Here is a 17,412-nt window from a genome sequence, read left to right as displayed (position 1 = left end):
TTGATGGCCACCAGTCAGGAATTGGAGGTAGCTAGCCCTAGGGTCGCTGCTGCCCCTCCATAGAAGAGGTATGGGATCTCGCTAGATGCATCCTGGGGGGACATGCTCAAAGGGAGGGTAGGCTAGTAGTTGGACTCATTGTTGAATGCCTTCTTCGATGTAAGAGCCCACATGTAGGTTAACAATCTAATATGTGGAATAACTGGTGCTGACCTTGACGTTCTTTGTAGTATGTTGTGCACCGCTAGTACAAAATCCGTTGTGATGTTGAGAAAGTCATCGTCCGAGTACCTGAGCTCAAGAATGAGGCTATTGAGCTACGCCAGTAGTTCTCTCAAGTGACAGCTAGAGGATCAGATGAAGGGTAAGCTTCTAGTATCCCAATAGGCTACTCATTCATTTTGTCTTCTGAACATGTCACCTTGCATGACTCTCCATGGCCCGAGAAACTGTTGCATAGGAAGGGGCACAAATGTCAGCTGCCTGCCAACAACTTATAGCTTGCTAGGGTTGGGATCCAAGCAGAGCCTCCCAGCGGAGATGATGCTCTAAGGCTCACTATCCGGGCCACCAAGCTTGCTGAAGCAATCAGTGGGTTATGAGGGACAGTCACCAAACACCTATCGAGCCAGTCCCAGTAGAGCACAAGGATGGCATTCACTTTGTGCTGGCTGTCCTCAAGACCCATCAATCGGAGTTCAACACATGCATCCTCCTGGAAGGCTTTGGGAATGAGCAGGAAGAGTCATTGGCCGAGAAGGTCGAGGAGGCAACTAGGATAGCCAAGGCCTTCATGGACGTGATGGACTTCTTGCCCTCATTGTATTTCTTCATTTTTTCCCTACAGTTTGTAAAAAGCACTTGGTTGATTTTGTTAGTTTTAGTTGGGAACTTAAACATTTTTCACGATTGATGGGAGTACTTTGTGCTGGACTCTTTTGACAACATATCGTGGTTTTCTTATTGTCTTTTTCCTTCGATTCATTCAATACACATTGATCACTAGTTGGAGCGCTCATTATGACTGGCCTTCGGTCTTCTTGAGTACGATGCATCATGGCCCCTATTGACCCGTGGAACATGATAAGGAGCCTTTTCGCAACTCCAAGTTAGCAATGCAATGATACCTCTCTTCTCGTTAGAATCTGCTTTCAGAGGGTACACCATATGTTGTTTTCAATTTCTAGCATCTAGTACTTACTAATTAAGCCCTCAACTGTCTACATGGAAAGAAGGTTTCTTGGTAGGCAGTCAAAATAGTAAAAACATAATAAAGTAAAGGGAATTCATATTGCCCTTGGCTCAACATAAGCTTTTTGCCACCCCAAGTGCGCAGTTGGGTTGAAGGACCTGAGAAGTGACTTACTCCATTTGTCGGGCATGAGGATGCGTTGAAAGACAAGGCAAAAAAAAAGAAAATTGATTGACTTCCTAGGCAGTATGATCTTTATTACTGCTTGAAGGTACTATTAGGACTTACACTTAGAACTTACAGAATTCATTGATGACCAACAAGCTATATAGACCTATTATCTAAAACATAAATGATACAAACTAGATTAAGCTGATAAGCAGTGACCCTTATTACTTCGTGGTAGCATAGGTGCTGTTTCATGGGATCTGGACAAGTTTTGGAGCCAAGCTCCTGGGTTTGCGTCTCGACGCACTGTGATAGCGGTCACTAGTGAGGCTTCTTATCCACCTTGATTATTGAGCTCTTGGGTTCTTTTCTTGGTTGGTGTTGAAGTGCCATGTCGAGACTCTGCTTATCGCAACGAGGACCTTCCTTAGGAGAATCTCAAACGGTGATAAGCATAATGCGTGGCTGCCATGAATTTGGTGAGAGTATGTCTTCCCATGATATCATTGTATGCCGTCTCGAAGTCAACCACATCGAACAAAATTATTATGTCTAGAAGTTGTTATGCTTCCTGAAGGTAACAGGTTGCGATATCTAGCTGATAGGAGTGGCTCATGATCCCGGTACTATACTGTGGAAGTATTGAGTAACCGGCTTCATAGCACACTGAGAGATCTGCATCCATTCGAGTGCATTTGCGAACAGGATATTCAGGAAACTCCCTCCATAGATAAGAACTCGGGTAACCCTACATTTATTTATCATATGTTCAACCACTATCGAGAAGCGGCCTAACCGTACGAAGTTATCAGGGCAGTCTTCTTGGTTGAAGGAGATTTTAGTGTCTGACCACTTCATGGCCTGATGATCCTTGGGGATGGCAGCTAGGACTTCTCAGGCCACTATCTTGTACTACCTTTTAGACTCGCAGGACGTGGAACCACCAAACATTTTTTTGATCATCCTCTCATTTGGTTGGAAAGAAGTCAGGTCTGTGTCATCTTCACTGCCATCCGAGTTGGAGTCTTTGCTTAGGGCCGTGACCTGTATCTTCTTTCATTTGGCCACTTTCTCGACCTTTGCTTTGACTAACTTCTTCTAGAGGCGGTACTCGTGGAGGCTGCGGTTGTCGGTCTGGTGGAGGTTGCACCAGGGCGTACTGTCACGTTCGTTAGAGCCTGGTGTAGAGTTCTTGCCTTGAGAGGAACCAGGACGCTTGTCGGGACGAGTGTTAGGTAGATCTGCAACAACTTCTTTAGAATTATTTTTCTTGCCCTTTCCTCCCTTGGTGTTCTTATTGGGCCATGGACTTGTCGCCCTCGAGCCTAGGTTGAGGGCACTTGATGCCCTAAGTCTTCTCCTTAAGAAGCACATCTTCCACCTTAGCGGACTCATCGACGATCTTCATGAGCTCCTTAACTCTCTCAGGCTCTTAAATGGTGATATCTTGAATGTATCTCCGGCTCCTGACCCGCTGGAGTGAATGCTTATATGACGTCGTAGTTGTTGACTTTAGGGATGTTGTTCTAGATATTGCTAAAGAGTCATACAAACTTGTGCAAGATTTTGCTTCCCGTTTGATCGCAATGATAGACATATTTTTTTGTGCTGGGGCGAATGTACATACCTTGGAAGTTGGCTCGAAATACATCGCAAAGCTGCTCCAATGAGTAGATTGTTCCCAGCGGTTGATTGGTCAACCATGTCTTGGTTGCCCCTTCAAGGGTAGTTGGGAGGTAATTAGCCATTACCTTCTTGTCCCCACTAGCTGCTTGGATGATCGTGGTATAGATCTAGAGAAACTCAACGGGATTTGTACTTCGATTGTATTTCTCCATCATCCTAGGGTGGAACCTTGTTGGCCAACTTATGTTTCGTAGTTCTAGAGAAAAGGACAAGCATCTGTTGATCGCGCTGTGCCTGGTTCTATCATCATTGAGAGTCTTTCTAATGGAAATCGGAGATCGGTCCTAATTTCATCGATGTCGGGACGTTCCCCAGTTAGATCAATGAGGGGTAAATGAAGCGTCTTGAGATCCCCTTGGGCACCTTCGCCAGTCGCTGATGACCTCACACAAGTCATTAATTTGATGGCCTTTGACTGGTGAGGTTTGATGGTGGTTGTTTGCCTGATTGTCATCCTGGGAAGCTTTGTTCCTAGGGTTACGCCTTTCCGAACCCGATGCATCTCACGATGGGGGTTTGCTTGATTTGCCCCGATTAGCACTATTTCTAGCTAGGGCTAGATAAGAGTTCTCGGCCTGGATGATGATTTCCTTTGACAAGTTGACTACCAAGTTCATCCAATTCTTACTAGCTGGAGTAGCCAGATCTATGGTTGGAGGGTGCATAAGGCCCTCTTGTAGAAGAAGGATCCTCTTAGCTATTGCAGATTTAAAGCAATCAGCCTCCTATGTTTATGGTCGGGAGACTATATGACTTGAGCTCCATTAAGGATCAGGGGAGGTGTGCTCCTCTAGAGCTGGCCATCGCCCACACCCGGACCCGAAGGATCCTTTGTGTTTGTAGGATCGTCATCATGATTACCCAAATTATCGCCCCGTCTCTAATAGTAAAAACTTCTCAGGGGTAACCTCCGCTAGAGGAGGTGTCCAGATCCATCATGGATGTGTCATCGGATTGCTCCAGGTTGGTGTCTTGACAATCCATGTTGTCAGGAGCTACAGGGATTGATCCAGACTTCTTGTGAATCAGACATTTACAGTTGTTTTGGTAGCCGAGTGGTTTGAACTTGATGCCATAATCCTTAGTGTATTGATACATAAATGGACTTACCTCGTCACTTAAATCGCACCAAAAAGTTTGTCGTCGAAAATGATCCGAACGATCACCGGTTCGTTAGGAAGAGAGGTAAAGTTGTCGTTGCACCCCTCATCCGAAAAACCGATTTTTTGCGAAGTTTTCGGTGATGTTGATGACATGTTCTATATAGTCTTCAACGTGTTTTGTCATGATCCCCACGGACAGTGCCAGCTATCGACGGCTTGTGAACCGCCAATCTAACGGACTTGTTGAAGAATTGGGGGATTCTTTGAGTAGACGAATCACAAGGGAACATACACGGTTTTTATACATGTTCGGGCCTCCGAGAGGATAATAACCCTACATAGTGTTTATCTTGTATTGATTGAGCCTGTTACAAGAGGGTATGTGGCTAGTCTAGATAGATCTAAACCTAGTTCGCGACTTCCTTGCTCAGATTATATTGGCTTGTGTTTACTTGTATTGCTTCGTATTGCTTGTCCTCCATAGGGCCCCTGGCTCCATATATATATGGGAGTGACACACGTCCTCTGGACTCCTCCTTCATATTCTTAGAGATAAACCTTCTTAGTTACGGGACGCGTTAGGTACATACGTGTAGTTTTTTCATCCAGGATCCCCTTTCTAGAGATAAAGATATACTCAAGAATTACGAAAAACTCTGACTGGGGTGTTCGGATACGATTACTATCCATTATTCATCATCATAAAGTTCTCTCTTGCTTTGGGATTAAATTTGTTTGTCTCCTAAACCCAGGGTACTCCTAAAAGCACTGACATCCTGCGACTAAGCTAATACATGCTTATTGCGCTCATGTTACATTATCTTTGATTCACTAATCCTGGTTTCATTTTAGTCGTGTGTTTCACCGCTAACCAATGACCAAATAATTGCAGTCTTGAAAAATGTAGTAAGGTAGGGGCCTCTTAGGATAGTATAGGTATGTTCCTTCGTGGGTTTAATGAAAGTAGCTATTTTCAACTTTAAAACATCAAATACAAAAATAAAGAACTAAGGGGGTACAATGGTGTAGAAATAGAGATGGCACCTGCGCACCGAGACACTGAGTATCTACTTTTATCAGTGAATCAAATAATGCAGCTGGTGAGGCCAAGCTAGGACAATTATTAGAACGGGCGTTGTGACCCTCCTTGGGACACACAGGATGGCTTGATTCTATATAAGCATAAGGTGTACGTCCCCGGGTCCCCACCCCTTATCCGTACTATTTGGATGGCATCCATGGAGCAGCTCATGAAGGCGTTCAGAAAACTCCCCAACGTTTACGTGCTGATTTTTATATTCCTCGAGCACGGACAGAGATTATGTTCGGTGTTGCATCACTTGTCAGAAAAATAAGACTAAACATCTTCATCCTGCAGGCCTTCTTCAAAATCTTGAGGTACCTCAAAGAATTTGGAAGGATATTGCTATGGATTTAATTGAAAGTCTACCTCGCGTTGTTGGTAAAACTATTATTTTTACAGTGGTGGCCAGGTTCTCTAAATATACTCACTTCATTTCTTTATCACATCCTTATACAGCTGCATTCGTTGATCGTGCTTTCTTGGATGAAATTGTTCATCTTCATTGGATGCCTCGATGCATTGTTAGTGCTCGTGATGTGGTTTTTATGAGTAAATTTTAGAAAGAGCTATTTCAATTATCTGGATTTCGTCTTGTTATGAGTTATGCATATCATCTACAAATAGTCAGCCAATCTGAAATTGTCAATAAAGTTATTGACGAGGAGTAGTATAAAAATATCGTACACAATTGTCCTATATATGTACAGGTTCTTTGGGTTTCATAGATTCTCAGAGCATATAAGTATATCGGGGAAAAGAGTCTCTAGATGTATAGAAACTGAACGTGGGTCCTAGGGTATCCTTAAATGAAGAAATCTATCACTATGTTTAAAGATGACATAATCCTACTTAGAAAGTAGTCCAGATATTGCACAGAAACACCCTCATATATATATATATATATATATATATATATATCTAGATACACGGAGCTAGAGGACCCTACGAAGGACAAACAAGTCACAAGACACAACAAGTCTAGCACAAACAACAAGCGCTCAATGTGCCCCAAGCCTTACACAATCTTGATCAACATCAACATCTCACCGAGACTACATACGAAGAGCCTTCAACTAGGTTTAGATTCCATCTAGACTAACCAAGATCCCTCTAATCCGTCTCGGAGATCAATACAAGAACACAAGACGTAGGGCTATTATCCTTCAGAAGGTTTGAATCTGTATAAATTTCTATCTTCTGGTGCACGATTCGGCAAGAGAATGTTGATGGGAGTATGCCCGATCTTTCAAAGGTAATATGATAAGTCTATTGATGGAGTTTTGATATTGACAATCCAAAGGCTCCAACAATAATAGACCGTGAACCCTCGCAAGCATTACACCACTACTTCATGATTGTCAACCGTGCCAAAACGCGGTTGACCTCGCCAAGAAGGAGGCATTTCCTGCAAACGAATCAAGAACACAAGCAAGAACTCGGTCGATGCAATCAAAATATTACTAATTATCAATGAAGAACTCGAAGTTGGGGTTCTACAAACCAATATACGACAATACTATATAAAATCGAATAAGCTAAATAAAACCCAAGACTAAATTATGACAACTACTATATATATAAGGGGGTGTGAGGAGATCGACTTAGGGCTATGCAGCCATGAGAAGAGGCGTACACAACCTGCCCTCCGACTCCAACACGTTTACAAGACCCGGCAAGGCCCACAATGGTGTAACACCTTGATTTTCAATTTCTCAATTTCTTAAAATTTTCCTAGAATTAATTAAGGTCTAACAAATAGGATATGATAAAACCTATTTTCTAAAACCAAATCCAAATTTGACATAGGATATATTTTGCTTGAATGCATTCATGTTGGAATATGTATTTTAGGGTTTTATTTGATTCTTGTTGGCTTTTGTTAGAATTGGACTTGCTTAGGTTTGAACCAAAGGTTTGAGATAGAAATAGAATGAAAAAGGAAAAGCCTAAACCCTTCTCTCAGGCCGCCCCTCCCTCCTTCCGACCCAACCACCCCGAGCCAACCTATTTCCCCAGCCTGATGCCCCTCTCCTCCCTTCCCTCCCCCGCATGGGGCCGCGGCCCGTCCCAGCCCAACCACATGCTCGCTTTCCCCCGGCCTCCTCCCGCTCCAGCTGTGCCTGGAGACACCCCGCCCGGTTCCCTCCTTCACCCCCGCGCTCGCGATAGTCTTCCTCCGCTCGAATGCCGCCCACGCCTGCCGTGTCCAAAACGAACTCGAGCCCGCTGCCTAGGAGTCTCGTGTGCTCCGAGAGCCCCAACCCCGCCTATATATATGCTCGCCCCCTCCCCGATCAATCTCCAACCTAAGCTGTCGAGATCTCAAGCCCTAGCCACCGGAAACCAAGCTCTCCCCTGCCATAGCTGCCGCCGCCATCTAAGCTCACCACCCTACCGCTTCCGTGATGCCTCGCCCTATCGAAGACGCCTAGAAGCTTCACCGCTGCTTCCCAGTGCCCCTGCTGCCATCAGTTGGACCTCCCAACCGCCAGAGTTGCTGTCCTGATGAGCTCCTGTGCTTCCCAAGCCTCTCCGCTGACTTCGCCGTCGCCGATGCCCCTCTGGTGACCCTCCGCCCTCAGTACACCCCAAAATGGAACCCCCTCACTCTCCTCTTCATGTTTCGCCACTCGCCGTCACGCCCCGTGGCCAGCGACGAAGTCCGGTGACCCCTCCGATCGTCCGCCACCGTGTCCCACCTTGGCTCGCCGTGCGCTCCTCCCTTCGGCCGCCCAATCTCTCCCAAGCCGTCAGATCCAAAGCCAATCGCCTAGATTAGTCACCCATATACCCCTTCAGTACCAAATCATAAGCGCCACGTATCACCACTTAACCTAGTTGGCGCCAAATGCCACGTCAGCCGCCACGTAGCCTTGCCACATCACCCTCTTTGCCTACGTGTCATGCCTAGCCAAGCCCAATCAGCAAATCCATTTTTTCTAATACAAAAATAATTCAGTTAATTCCAGAATTAGGGTAATTTTGCAATTATGCTCCTAAACTTCTCTGTTTTTAGCAAAAAGCCCCTATATTTTTACACTTTAGCCCCTGAATTTTTCATAATTACATTTAGGTCCCTCTATTTTTACAAATAAGTCCCTAAAACTTTCTGTTAATCTCAAATTAGCCCTTTTCTATTATAAAAAATCCTAAACTTATTTTTAGCATAACTTTTGCATCGTAGCTCCGTTTTATGTGATTCTCGCGCTGTTAGATCCGTTTCTCTGAGCTCTATCTTTCTAGATTTTTTTTTGTCTTGTTGTTCCTTTGTTTTGAGCTCTGTTCTTATTGTGTTTTATTTGTGTGCTTTGCCGGTAATCATGCGATTAGACGTCAACGCCCTGGATCAATTTGAGGAGCATCAAGATGAAGAGCAAGAGTTCACTAAACAACAGTAAGGAGAGGTCAAGTTCCCTTGATCATCTTGAACCTATGTTTTAAATGTTTTGTTTTACAAAGTTGCATGCAATGTCTGGAAACTTAATGCGTAGTCACCTATGTTAGGATCTATCTAGTTCTTCCTTTACATTCCTTGAAGCCTAAGTATTTTGGGTAGATTTGCTTAGCCATGCTATAGGAATGTACGTTGGGTAGATTATCAAAGTTGCATGATTAATGGACATATGCAACTATGATCATAAACATGACGTAGCAACATGGAACTTAGGGCTTGGGCAAAGAGATGGCTTTGATAATGTTGATACTTGTGATGGGTTTGTGGATACGTTCCAAGCATAATGATAGGTTTTGGATGTCCTTAACATCTGTCTAGGCTCTAGATGTCCTTTAACTTTTGATGATTATTTCCCTGTTGGATAGTCTTTGCCCAAGTATAAAATAAGTGAAATATGTGAACTTGATTAAGGATCGGTTCGTGGAGCGACAACCCAAGAAATATCGTCAAACACGAGGCTGATATGGGTAAGGCTTAGCATATCAATTAGACACCTGGCTGGCATTCATTGTAGTACCAGGACCTAATTAATGGACCATGCTTCGTAGTGATCTCCTGGTGGCACACCACTGGCGTGTGTTAAGTGTCTTGCAAACACGACAACATGGATATCATGACTCATGGCTAAAAATTGGACAAACTCTGTAGAGTATAAAACTATTATAATAGCCATGCCCGCGGTTATGGGAGACTTGGATCCTCACATGATTAGTTGGTTATGGGTTGGTTTGGTGATGGTTAGTTGGTTATGGTTTGCAAGGTGGTTGTTCTCGGACAATAATGGTTTGGGTCATATGGGTATATTCACTTAATAACTGCTTAAAACTTTTCAATTACATTACTATTTTCTTTACTCGCATTTATGCAAACATACCTTGTGTCAACCTACTCTTATTATAAACCTGCATATCATTATTTTTTCCCACACTTGCTAAGTACTCCATGTACTCACTCTTGCTATCTCCCCGAATACATATGTAGCTCAGTGGAAGACTTCCATTAATTTCAAGACGATGACCTGATGTACTTGAAGTGTGTTCCCAGTCGATGCCTGTGAAGTTTATGTGGTCGCCGATGCTTTTGTTCTGCTGCCATCGTTTAGTAGCTATAGTTTGGTTAGTAGAGTTGTTTAGATGAAGTCTTTGTGTAAGAGTTAAATGGTTGTAAGTTAAAATATTGCTTTTTTTACTTCACCTATAATGTCCTTATGTGTGTTAAACTTCCTAGGCACACTTAAATCGCACTTGTTTTTATTCGTTAAAATCGGGTGTCACAGAGGTGGTATCAGAGCCACACTAACTGTTGGACCGCAAACCTAGTTAGAATGGTCATCCCCAAGGGTTCTCCTAGTTTGTTTCAGACCATAGAAGCTTTTCCTTAGTTCTTTTCTCATCTCTTGCTACCTTTAAGGCTATCTCCTATATCCTATCTTCTCCTTTTTAGATGGTTCATCGACTGCTCACTGCTCACAAGTCAACTGGAGGCTGTCTGCCCATTTTTCAACAAGTTCCAACTGAAGAGGAGTTTGATGATCACACTTTCTGCAACATGGACCATGTTCCCGATGTCTATGAGAGTAATGGTCTTCATGCCGGACACCTTTCTCGCCTGCTGTGGGGAATACTTTCTTGATTTAGACACACAAGGAAGCCAATATACCGAAGAGTCAAGAAGCAGCATACCGGATATGTGGAATGGAAAGTAGAAGTCACCATCTATGACTACGAGCGAAGCAAAGATGAAGGCATGGACGCTCATCGAGTTGTGGGCATTCACTCTGCAATTTCCCCAAGAGCAACCTTCACTGCTGGAGTTCAAGATGCAACACGTCAAGCCATATCCCGTGTTTGTGATTAGTACAACAGCAAGATGGTCGAATCTCCCTATGCCTACTGCCCCCGAAGAACTTGTGGAAGTGATGAACTGTAAGTGAAGCACACCTTTGGAGAAAACCCCAAGCTTTCTGAACAAGTGATGATCACTATGGCCTTGAAAGATGAGCTAGATTGTGCCTTATGGGAGTTGGTTGATGTTCGTCGGCACCTCGCTTTTGTCACTTCACTTCTCAAGGATGAACAACATGTCAATCAAGAAGAACCTGAAGTATATGAAGAAGAAGAAGCCATATCTATCCACTCGAAGGTTATATACCCTAGAGCAAATCATAGAGATGATTGTATCACACGTCTATGTTCATGTACTATCGAATAATGTGTTATTCCAAGAATGACTATCATTTACATTGATTGGAAAGTATGTGACTTGTTCATGAAACTCTGTGTTTATTTCATGATGTTATTCTTAGTCAATCCCTGGTCGCATATCATTGTAATGATACATAAGATCAGCACATGTATTGATTGATGATCACATTTCATAGATCATAGGTATAAAGATATCAAGTTAATAATGTGGATATTTATGTTAGAGAATATGATGTTGGATAGACCCACCTTGAGGTACTGTTGGAATTGTTATTTATGATGTGTCATCAGTTGTTATCTCATATGGTGTACCTACAGGATCCTTAGACCTGAGATCGTCATTGATTCCCAGAATGTGTCGTGGCATAATTTGAGGCTACCAAATGCTATTCCATAACTGGGTAGTTATAAAGGTAGTTTTCGGTTTTGGCATGAAACATGTCATGATGTGTGAGTGATTAAGATGGAACTTGCCCATATCTCTGGGCCCCTCGAGGTAGTTGGATTGAGAAAGTGCATGGCCACGCCAATATGATTAAAGAGTTAATCATGATGAATCCACTACTTGATCGAGTGAATGGTCGGGCTATCACAAAGGTGGTACTTATCTCGCCTTGAGCTTGAATGATATCGTGAGGCGAAGGGATCGGCGCATGTGTATATCATGGTTCAGCCGATATGATCTTTTATGTATACTAGAGAGTCAACATGTCCTGCTAGGGACCGCTATCGATTTCAGTTTGGAAATGGTTTCCGAGTCGTAGCCATTTGTACATGAACCTAACGGGTCACACACTTAATGGGTTGGAACAAAACATGCGAATTGGATTCGTATATGGGTTTTGATTGGATTGTGATCCATGAGCAGTTAGAGTCCTAAAAGAATTCCAACGTGGGAGCCTATCGACGTGCTCTATATAAGGAGAGGCGTGGGTAGGGCATGCTGGGGTTGAGTCACTCTAAAACCCTAGCCGCAACCTTCCACATGATCTCCCAAAACCCTAGCCGCGCGTACGGTGCTAGCACATCAGCGCTCGGTGTTTCTGCCTAGTACGTGTGGATATCGTAGAAGCGCTGCTGCTATTGCGGCGCTGATCTTCTTGGTGAGTTAAATGAGATGTGTTCGGGACTGATCGCCACCTGCTCGGAGTTGGTCAAGGAGCAAGACCACCTGCTCGGAGTTGGTCGAGGAGCACAACCACCTACTCAGAGTCGGTCAAGGAGCACGACCACCTGCTCGGAGTTGGTCGAGGAACATGATTGGGGAGGTAGTGAACACTGGATGATTCGGCATGCACAAAATCCAAATGTTGGACCTTCCGATGTGTGTTATCCATAGCCACTGTAAACCACGAAGCATCTGCTGTGTAACAAAATTTAGACGCTGGACCATCTGGTGTGTGTAATCACCTTGGAGTGTCCGGTCTGCACGCTGGACCATATGGTGTGTAGAGTATCAGTGCCAGTTGTGGTCTCCAACCTGTACTAATACCAGTATCAATGCCGATTTTACAACTAAGTCGACACTGATTCTAGGGCTATTAGTGCAGGTTTTTTCCTATAACCATCACTGATATTGTTTTGATTTTTTTGACAAAATATTTTGTTGTATATCTAGGTCTATAATTTATTGTATATTAGGTAATTTATTTTATATTAGGTTTATAATTTGTGTAGTACATCTTCATTACATGTAATTAAATCATAACAAAATCGTTTTACTTAATAGAAATTATGGTATATTCTTAGTAGATACGAATTAGATCTACAACTATCATACTATAGATTTATTTGTACTAATTAAAGCATAAATGATAGATGTAAACTTTTTACTTAGTACAAAAAAGCATATTCTTACTGAATATATGTCCTTGATACAAATTATAGCGAGTCCTAAATTAATTATTACATCAAAGCTGCTTTCATTTAATGTTTATAGCTTCGTTATGATCGTGACATATTTAGGTAGGTTCCTTAGTGTCGTCAATGAGAGGTTGGTTGACATTCTCTCCGAGAGGATGCAGGTCATCAAATTGATTGTAGTCTTCCTGTCGATGACATCCTCAACACCGACAATCTTTTTTTTCCTTAAAGAACCACATGGCGCTCATAGAAGACTTGGGTCCATGTCCTTTACATAGAAGACTTGGGTAACATCTTTGAAAAGCATGAATAATTTTTCTCTGTATTTGACGAGCTTGAGGTTGATGGTAGTTATACAGTACTTATCGGTTTTCACTCCACCTGGTAGTCTAACATATTGGCTCCGGAAGAGGGGGATCTTCAACTGTTCTCCATATTGAAGCTCCCAAATCTCCACTATGAATCCATAGTATGCCTCCCTATTGCCATCACGATCTTAGGCATCAATACAAATATCGTTATTTTGGTTAGTGCTCTTGTTGTCTTGTGCTCTCATATAAAATGTATAACTGTTATGTCATATGCTTTGTATGTATGAATCGTAGTTGACAACCTATTAGCCAACATTTCCAATAGTGCATCATCTGTATCTTTATCCATCATGTGTCTACGTAACCAACTGCTGAAATTATCTCTATGCTCCCTTGCAATCCAATCCTCTGACTTTGTTGGATTTGTGGATTGTAGCATTTGCACGTGTATATTGACATACAGGTCCACTATAATTGATTGTTGCAAACTACAAAATGTGCTTAGGTGAATGGAACATAAACCTTGGAATGGACTGTACTATGACCTAATGTCCCTTTCCCCTTTAGCCTTCCCTCATGATGAGATACAGGCTTACCAATTGCTTTCATATCCATATAGTCGATGGTGAACTCAATGACCTCCTCTGTTCCCTAGCCTTGGGCTATGCAACCTTCTGGCCGACCTCAGTTGCGAACATATTTCTTCAGAACTGACATGAACCTTTCAAAATGATACATCTGATGTAGAAACATGGGGCCAAGGTACTTTATCTCATATACGATGTCAACAATGAGATGGGGAAAACACTCTCAAGCTGGCATATAGTATGAACCGTGTCTTTCTACAGCTTTGTTAGTTTGCTCGGATCGATGACCTTCTGTGAAATTGCATTGAAAAATGAACACAACTTTATGATTAGGTCTCGGACCTTATCTGGTAAAATACCTCTAATTGCACAACAAGAAACTATATCATCATCATGTGACAATCATGGGAGCATCATGAATGTAGATCATCTTACTAACCTTGGAGCACCTTGGTCATGTAGATTCCTCCAAATTTTGATGTCTCCAAGCACAAGGTTGGGCACGAATGGTGGGAGCCGAGTAGAACAAAGCTCCTCTTTGTTCTGTTCACGCTTGGGGAGAAAAAGGTGTCTTTTACAGGCTGTACACTTATTAGTGCCGTAATACAAACCGATACTAATACTCAATATCAGTGTCGGCTCATGGTTACTAGCTGGCACTGAAGTATCAGTGCCAATTTCTTCCAAGAGCTAGCACTGATACTGAGTATTAGTGCCCGTCCAACCTGACTCAATCGATGATCTAGCAAGGGAATCTATGAATCAGCATTGACACTTCATCAGTGTCAGTTCTATCCTTACTAGCACTGATGACCCAGGTCAGATGACTGTTTCTATTATAGTGTGGATCCACAGTGATGCCCTTCACAGCAGCAAAGAATACATGTTCCACATGACCAAAATCGACGCCAAGCATTCATACCATGGAAGCAGCCATAGGAACAACCCCACCTTCCTAGCTCAATAACAGTGAAGAAAGCCATTCTATTGTAGATCTAGGACACACAAATACAATAGTACACTCAGTACACAGATTGAATCAACACCTAACGAACCACAACAAAACTGCGATGCAAACCCTACTCACCTTAGTGAAGGGAATGGGATTCAGAGTCCAGATCTCGAACCTCCCTCGCAAAAATGAGCCCTAAAAAACCGTAGTGGAAGGGGATCGGACGGCAATGAGGAGAGCGAGAGAGATGAATTTCTCGTATCTTTAGTGAGGGAGACGAGCGGTTTGTGTCTACGGGTGTAGTGGGAAGCGGAGAGCGAGGGGTCAAATTTAAAATAGTACCCAGGTCTTTAATTACATACTACTTTTTAGAAAATCCATCTGTATCTAGCATATAGACACAAATAGATCTCACAAGAAATCATCTATGACAATATCACATATAGGTTTTGTCTAAACTCTCTCTATGCTTGTATCATAGAAACAAACAGATTTGTAAAAAATGTCTGTGAGTTTTGGCACACTCGGACGTTGGTTATGTTACACACATGTTCGTCTTAGCAACTGCATGTGGATATTTTGTGGGTAATAGGTTGTAAGAAACTGTCTCTGACACTACGTTTGTTTTACTGATTCTATGGTAGTGAATGTGGTCCTTTATGGCACCTTGTATAAGGAATAAAACAAACACATGGGACACGGAGCAATGCATAATGTTCACGGATAAGGAATCCATGGTGCATTTGGCGAATACAACTATTTAAGACATTCGATTCTATGTCCCATTGCATCGAAGAAAATTTTAACGCAAGCAAAGGAGATATTGTGTAAAGAAAATTGGATGTATCAAGGCATACACATTTAGCATAGACATCTATTTCAGCCATTTAATCCGATATCTTGAAGCATGTACATAACAATCTAAGTTACAGAATAATATGATAAGCAAAATGGATGGCACAGGAAATCTTTCATGCGTTAGGCAGAGACAGCTACCCCGTTAATGTGATCGTATTAGCTGCCCGATTCCTAACCTTTATTCCGGGTTGATCTGCAAAGTAATACCTTGCTGCACAGGGGGACAAACTAAAATGACTTCACACATGCTTGCATGAGCATCTAATATCTAAGAATCGAAGTATACATATAGACTTCATATGAGCTTGTACATGTGATGAACTGGATGCTATAGATACGAAATATTCATAAGGACTTTGTCTAGTGAGTCTTCCATTTTTTTCACCGATGGACTACAAACCACGTACATCTAGTTGCATGCAGGGTAGTCTATGAAGAATCACAAAATTGATTGATTGATCGGGGATCCTTGTACATGCATATATAGGCTCTAGCCTTCCTTATCCAAACTAGTTTATAGAAGTAAAGTCCGGTAAATAAGGAAGGGAGAGACCTAACTTGATACGGCAAAGAGACACTACTATAAAAACTATTTTTCGAGACATCCAGGGTGTCTTCGTATATGCGGTTCATAGGATAAACCGCCAGAGTAGGCCCTTACGATTTCGGGCCACCTATGGAGATAAATTTCCACATACGGTTGCTTACGGCAACCACCTCTAAAAATAGGATGATTACCACAAATAGTTTCTTATGTGAACCGCATGTGTAAAAGGTCATTTTCAGAGGCGGTTCCTATAAGGAATTACTTCTGGAAATGAGATGATTACCATAGACGGTTCCTTAAGTGAACCACCTATGTAAAATATCATTTTCAGAGGTAGTTCCTTATGTAAACTGCCTCTGGAAATGGGATGATTTCCACAGACGGTTCGTTATATGAATCGCCTCTGGTAATAGATGACAGCTTATCTTAAAAGAATTCATAACTTTTCATACGAATTCAGATGAGGATAAACTTTATATGAAAATTGTAGCCCTCAACAATATCTACAACTTTGTAAACCTTTTCATTTGAGGTCATTTAAATATCCAAAAGAACATTTGCAGTTTTAGACAAAAGTGATCAAAAGGATTGCATATGCTATTAGTATCACTAGTACTTCTGTGGCGAGATGGTAAGGATGTATGATGTGAGTTGAGAGGTCCTGGGTTCGAGTGCCACGAACTGCACGCGTGTGTATTTCATGTAAGAAAAATCTTGTGACTTGTTACTTGCGATGGAGCAGCTGCGGGGCTGCCTGATCAGGCCAGAAAATAAATTTGGTTTTTTCTGACAAAAAAATATCGATACGAGGACCAATTACCATAGGCGGTCTGTTTAGGGAACTGTATGTGAAAACCTATTACCAGAGGCGGTCCGCTTAAGGAACTGCCTGTGGAATTACCAGAGGTAGACCGATTACCACAGGCAGTTCCTTAAGTAGACTGCCTCTGGTAATAGGTTTTTATAGACGGTCTCTTTTATGCCTATGAAAATTGTTCATTTTCATAGGCCTATGACCAGAGGCGGGTGGCTAAACGCATGTGGAAATGGGTTACCACCCGCCTCTAGAAACTATTTATGTAGTAGTGAGATAAACCACGATACGTATAGATACGCCAAACAAATCGCTAACAGACCCTTGCAATCGGAGTGGGAGTAGAGTAGATGTTCAAACTAGTCCTGAACTCCACAAAGACCATTGATGGGAGGCATTTGGTGAAGATGCCAGCATACTGTGATGATGTGGGAACTAAAGAACTCGAACTAACCCAGCAGCCACATGATCTGAAACAAAATGCAAGTTGATCTCCACGTGCTTCGTGCGTTGATGTTGCACAGAATTCATCGAGAGATAGACATCATTGATATTGTAACAATAAACAACGGTAGCGCATTGGAGTGGG

This window comes from Phragmites australis, chromosome 19 (genome assembly GCF_958298935.1).
Source record: "Phragmites australis chromosome 19, lpPhrAust1.1, whole genome shotgun sequence".
In the NCBI taxonomy this organism is placed as follows: Eukaryota; Viridiplantae; Streptophyta; class Magnoliopsida; order Poales; family Poaceae; genus Phragmites; species Phragmites australis.
Note: the sequence above shows the minus strand (reverse complement) of the source record.